The sequence below is a fragment of the Suricata suricatta genome, chromosome X (genome assembly GCF_006229205.1).
Source record: "Suricata suricatta isolate VVHF042 chromosome X, meerkat_22Aug2017_6uvM2_HiC, whole genome shotgun sequence".
In the NCBI taxonomy this organism is placed as follows: domain Eukaryota; kingdom Metazoa; phylum Chordata; class Mammalia; order Carnivora; family Herpestidae; genus Suricata; species Suricata suricatta.
In genome coordinates this window covers 66,845,816-66,853,040 of record NC_043717.1, presented here as the reverse complement: position 1 = coordinate 66,853,040, position 7,225 = coordinate 66,845,816, and positions in this window count along the sequence as shown.

Genomic DNA, 7,225 nt, shown 5'->3' with positions numbered 1-7,225 from the left:
GCATCGTTTTATGTGTCTGTAGGCCATCTGGATGTCCTCTTTGGAGAAATGTCTATTCAGGTCCTCTGCCCATTTCTTCACTGGATCATTCATTTTTCGTGTATGGAGTTTAGTGAGCTCCTTGTATATTTTGGATACTAGCCCTTTATCTGATATGCCATTTGCCACTATCTTTTCCCATTCTGTTGGTTGCCTATTAGCTTTTTTGATTGTTTCCTTTGCCTTGCAGAAGCTTTTTATCTTGATGAAGTCCCAAGGGTTCAGTTTTGTTCTTGATTCCCTGGCCTCTGGGGATGTGTCGAGGAAGAAATTGCTGTGATTGAGGTCTAGGAGGCTATTTCCTGCTTTTTCCTCAAGGGTTTTTATGGTTTCCTGTCTCACATTCAGATCCTTTATCCATTTTGAGTTTATTTTTGTGAATGCTGTCAGAAAGTGGTCTAATTTCATTTTTCTACATGTTGTTATGCCTTGCCAATCATCAACTCTCCCAACACCACCTGTTGAAGAAGCTGTCTTTTTTCCATTGGACACTCTTTCCTGCTTTGTCAAAGATTAATTGGCCATATACTTGTGGGTCCAGTTCTGGGTTCTCTATTCTATTCCATTGGTCTATGTGTCTGTTTTCGTGCCAGTACCATACTGTCTTGATGAAGAAAGCTTTTAGACAGATGTCCTTCATGAAAATGAAGTGAGATACAGTAGCCATACTTTCCCAAACCTGGGGGTTTCTTTTCACTTTTGCTGAGGGATAAATTACTGATCAGCATTTCCTTGGGGTTAGCTTCTCCTATGCCACAACCAGAGCTGATGATACACCTGTTATGGTGAACTAACTAGGCCCTCTGTCTCCATGTAGCCTCAGGCTGGCTTTCCATATCATCACAACTTTCAGTTTCTTAAATGATGTGATTCATATGCCTTGCTGGCAGTGATCTATGCCCAGAATAGTTCACTAGTTCTACTTAGGCTTGTAATCTTAACATTAATTTATTGAGGTAAAAATGCCATTGTGATCTGAAGGTGGTAAAATTTTAAATTATTATCAACATTTTATCACAAAATTATCTTTTACTTGTAACTTATGGGCTCTGAGGAAATAAATCACAATGAAGATAAGTTTCAATAGAAAGAGAAATTCAGGAAGAATTTAGAAAATGTATTGTTGCTAGTAAAAGCAAACAGATGTAATATGGCAGTGTAGGACCAGAAGCAACAGAAAAGATCACTTTGTTTGTGGATCTCAAAAGAGGGAGAGTTACTGTAGTTGATGATTGGCAAGGCATAACAAATAGTCATGTACATTTTAAGCAGTTTTATAGAATATGGCTATGCTACAGAAGTAATTTTTGATGCAGAAATATATCAAAAGAAAACTTATTTTTAATAAAATATTCTGCAATCAGATACTTTCTGGAGCTGCTTAAAGATTCTCATTTACCATATCTATAGGTCGGTGACACTGTCTGGTGCCACCTAAGCTTCGCTTATTTATGTCATTAATTTTTTTTTTTTTGTCTATGGCAAAATTGGCCAAGAAGGCTAAGAAGAGCCTTATTTAATTTCAGCCAAATGTATTTTTTTGGTTTTCAGAGCTTCCTATATAAGCCCAGTGCCACACACTATCAGGTTTGCAGTCAGACCGGACCAAAACCCCTTTTAGTCCCTCAGACAGAAAAGTAAGGTGGTGCCAATATGGATAATAATATGGGCTTTGAAGTGAGACCAACCTGTGTTAGCATCTCATTTCTGCAGCTTACTAGCTTTGTAATCTTGGAAAGTTTTATTTTTTCCTGAATTTCCATTTCCCCATTTGCTACAAGAAGACATTACTAATACTTACCTTGTAGAGTTATTGTGAGAAATAAATATCATGGGATTGCAAATGTAAACGTTTTTCACAGTGCTTGATACATTGTAATCAGATAATAAGTATTAATTATAAGTGTGGTATTTACATTACTTATAATTTTATTTATTTATTTATTTATTTATTTATTTATGTCTTATATTTATTTTTGAGAGACATAGAGAGACAGTGTGAGCAGGGGAGGGGCAGAGAGAGAGGGAGACACCGAATCCGAAGCAGGCTCCAAGCTCTGAGCTAGCTGTCAGCACAAAGCCCCATGCGGGGCTCGAACCCACGAACTATGAGATCAAGACCTGAGCCGAAGCCAGCGCTTAACCAACTGAGCCACCCAGGCGCCCCTCATTACTCATAATTTTAATTTCCCCATTGTAAACCAGGCAGCTTCCTTCCTTCCTTCCTTCCTCCCTTCCTTCCTTTCTCTCTCTCCCCTTCCCTCCGTCCCTTCTCTTTCCACAAAGATAGTATGAAAAGGAGGAGCTTGAGTATGTTTGAAAGAGATAGATGAGGCTTCTGCATTGCTGTTCACCACAGTGCCTCTTAAGCCTGAGTATTTAAGGGGATGTGCAAACTTGCTTAGTAACCATTATAAATAGATAAATTTAATCCCTTTCTTTTCATTTGTTCCTAAACCTACCACCTTGCTCTGGTTGCTCTTCAGTGACCAACACTGATAGATATTCACTCTCCTGGCACTAACTTCAGATACCTTATGTCAAAGACTTTCCAATTGAAGAAATTGATTCACTGCCATAACACTATTCCTCTTCAAAGTCATCTTCCCTATCTCTCCCTGTCTATGGAAACGTTTCCACTGACAATCACATCTGAGCATTTTAAATCTTATCACCTCTGAGAAGCTATCTGCTATAGGTCTTGTATCCAGAGATTTTCTGTGTGTGGGAGAAATTCAAATTAACGTATTTATAACTTCTGAGTGTCTACACTTATATCTGATTCTGGTGGAGGATAATGCTCTCAGCTTGCATTTCTGAAGCTTGTTCTTTTAAGCTGAATATTTCCAAGACAGGTCCTTCTCTACTATATTGGAAAGAAATTTTTTTTTAAAAAATTGTACACTATGGATGGATTTTCCTTCTATCTTTTGTCTTCTCTTATTCCACGGGTACTGTGAGTATTAGTTTATATTTTAAAAAGCTCTTTGAGCTTTTTGGGTGAAAAACATCACAGAGAATGAAAATACATAGAAAATAAATGTCATGCTAATTGGTTGCAACAGATATGTAAAGATGCCCCATGACTATTTCTCTAGCCCAGCATATTGCAGCGTTTATCATACATACAAATTCAAGAAATCTACTTGGAAAGGAGCAAACAAAATTTTGAGTTGTAAAAAGCAATATACAAAGTCAGAGAAAAATGCCCAGGGAATTAACCAATAGATAAACTGACAACCATCCTGAGGCACAAAGGAAAAAAAAAAAAATTCTAGTTCAGGATTATGTAAATGAGTTTTCTAAATGGCCATATTTTGAGATCAGAAGGAAATACAAGTTTGTGTTATTCCTAAGCATAATTTGCCAAATACAGGCTAAGTGCTATAGCTTCAGGGATCTCTATTTGATCAATAGTATAGTTAGCAGATGACATGTGAATGATATGGAGTAGATGTGAGAGACAATAATGAGTTTTAAGTCCTTTCAGCCACATTGAATAAGAAGTGTAAAGTTTTATGTATGAGCCATTCTTTTGGCATTTGAGCTAAAGGGCAGAGCACATATCTTTTACTTCATGATCAATACTCATACTTTTACAGTAATGTTTTTTTTTCAGCTGCAGTGGAAAAGAATCACAGATATGTGAGAAAAGTTTGTATTCAACACCATTTTATCATTGTTCCACCCCTCTTGACTTTCCCATGCGTTCACTGCCTTTATTTCATCTTTTGGTTACTTTAACCATCCTCAGTAGTCTCCTGAGCCCTAAAATGGTCTTGCCTGCTCCAGCCCCTTCTACCCATTAAAATTTAGCTTTCCACTGTCATATTCACTTAAGGCCATTATCTTTGTTAAGTAAACTAATTTGTTTTCCTTCCCAAGGCATACCTTTGACTTGGGCCCTTCAGTTATGAAAGCCAATTGATAGACAGACACTTGAAATTCTAGAAATTTTACTTGTGTCAATGAAGTAAAGATTTTTATTTGTGTAGGGAAGGCAGAGGATGTTATTAGCACCTGTCACCTAATATCCTGGAGTAGTTTGGCTATTCCATACATTATTTATAGGCAAGGAAGCTCTAACTATAAATAATATGTGCAGATGTCACTGGAATAGATTGCTAGAACAGAGAGAGAAATCTTGGTTAGGTCCTCTGAAGGGTGTATGATCATAGCTCTACACTACCAAAAAGCCCTTTCAACTCTTGAGAAGAAAGTTTTATATAAAACCTTTTCTTCAGAATTCGGGAAATACAGGTAAGCTTAGCATCAGTTAGAAGAGATACAGGGAAGAAAAAGAAATAAATGGCTATTAGGCATGAAATATAGTGAAACAAATATTTTCCTTATATTGCATAATAGGTTTTATTTTCAGTTGTGGTAACAGAAAATAACTTTAGATAGGTTAATAGGCCTTTTCTCTTATTATCATAATTGAGGCAAAGTTTTGCTGTTCCTGATGAGTGTAAATGAAAAATACAAGACTGGCTTTATGATTTACATTGTAAGATACAAAAACTAATCATAAAATGAGAAAATAATAAATCAAAATGGGATAAATAGAAGGCAGGAGAGAAAAAGACAAGTTTTAACATGGGGTGGATATGACTTGGAGTATCTAGAAGTAGCAGAAAGGGAAGGGAAATATGTTCAGATTAGCTAAATGTTATAATGACTGGGATTTTGAAGAGATAAGTGGATAAGATTTTTAAAAAATTACAGTGTGTATACTTTGGAACTCCTTTGTGTCATATCCTAATATCTCAGTAAGTATTTTAATACTTTCCAATTATCTGTTGTATGTTGATTTTGCATTTCTTTATTTGAAACATTGAATTGAAATTGAACCACATGGTGGCTTAGTTTTATATGAGTTATGCAAAAATACAAATTTGACTAATGGAACCCAACAATGGTGGAATGGTCTAAATTGTGTACCCCTTCAATACATACGTTGAAATTCTAATATACAGTACATAAGAATGTAACTGTATTTGGAGATAGAGTCTTTTAAGAGGTAACATCATAAATGTGGACTTGAATCCACTATGATTGGTGTCCTTACAAGAAAAGTAAATTAGGAGACACAAATGCACAGAGAGGAGACCATGTGAAGACACAAGGAGCAAATGGCCATCTAGAAACCAAGAAGAAAGGCCTCAGGAGAAACCAACCTGTTTACATCTTGATCTTGGACTTCTAGCCCCCAGAACTTTAAGAAAATAAATTTTAGTTGTTTACATTATTCCAAAAAATACATATAGATTGTTAACAGACACATAAAAAGATGCTCAACATCACTAATTATCCGGGAAATGCAAATCTAAACAACAATGAGATATCACCTTACACCTGTCAGAGTGGCTAAAAGAAAAGAAATAACAAGTATTGGTTAAGATGTGGAGAAAAAGAAACCTTGTGTGCTACTGGGGGAAATACAAATTGGTACAGCCATTGTGGAAAACAGTGCTGTGGTTCCTCAAAAAACTAAAAATAAAAATACTAAATGATCCAATAATTCCACTACTGGGCATTTATCCAAGGTAAATAAAAACACTAATTTAAAAAGATATATATATTACAATGCATATTGCAACATTATTTACATTATCCAAAATATGAAAGCAACATAAATGTTCATCAGTAGACAAATATATATCTTATATATGATAAATCACATCTCCCTTTTCCATCTGTTATATATATTTATATAACATGCCATCTGTTATATATATACATATAACATGTATATATATACATAACAGAAACATACACACAATGAAACATATAGTCATGAAAAAGGATGAGGTCTTGCCATTTGCAATAACATGTATTATTCTAAGTGAAATAAGTCAGTCTGAGAAAGACACTTACCACATGACTTTTCTCATATGTGGAATCTATAAAAACAAAACAAATGAATAAACAAACAAAAGCCAGACTTAGACTTATAAATACAGAGAACAAATTGAAGTTTGCTAGAAAGAAGAGTTGGAATAATGGGCAAAATGGGTGAAGGGGAGTGGGAGATCCAAGCTTCCAGTTATGGAATGAATAAGTCATGGGAATAAAAGGTACAGAATAGGGGATATATTCAATTATATTGTAATAACACTGTGTGGTAACAGATTGTATCTACCCTTGTGACGAGCATAATATAACGTATAGAGAAATTGAAATCACTCTGATGTACACCTGAAACTAATGTAACATTTTGTGTCAACTGTACTCAAGTTAAAAAAAAAATGAAAGATTTTGTTGTTTAAGCTACCCAGTGTGTAGTACTTTGTCATAGCAGCTCTAGCAGAACAAGAAAAAAGCATCTGGGCCTCAAAAATAGACTATAATGATGAAATAGAAAGCTGCCATAAACCTAGAGAGTACTGTCTATTGCTTGATTCTCTTTTTCTACATCATCTTTCTCTTATAGAAAATTAACTTTGTTTCTATGCCTATGTGGCAAAATGCTGTTGCCCTCCAACTCTCAAATCCAAATCATATAAAAAGATTGACTTGCAATTTTGAATCTTAGTTTTAAATTTCCTGGAGAAAATGTGATCAGTACAGATTGGTTCATATGTCTGTTTATTGCCAAAGAGCTGTCACTCAGTGCAGGGAAGGTAGTGGCAAATAGTGGAAACATGATTGTCAGGGGCATATTCCTGTGATCCTCGGTTATTAGATTTTTTTGGTCATTTCTAGCGCCTCCGTTGATCCTATTATCAATCACAAATATTTTTAAAGAAATATCTAAAGATATTTTAAGGTATTCCATATGAGGAGGTATTTTTATGTCCATTATGCTCAATTTATTGCCGGAAACATATATTATAGACTTTGTTTATAACATGCAAACAAGCTCAGTGTTCTATACCAGGAGGCATTTCTCTGCACATACAGTCCACCATATTGCCAGAAATAGAGTATTATATCATATTTATATATAACACTCAGGTATTATATATAAGTATATCTTTATATTAGGATTGATTAGTTGCTAGATATGTCATATGTATAATGAAGGAATAGATCCTTCAGTTTTTGTTCAATGGGCCAAAGGAGGCAAAAGACGGAAGATAAAAATTAAAGAATGCTATCAATAAAGAAGTGAATAGCATAATGATTTCTTTCTAAATATGTATCTATATCATTCATACAATCTAGGATAAAAGCTGGATAGGCA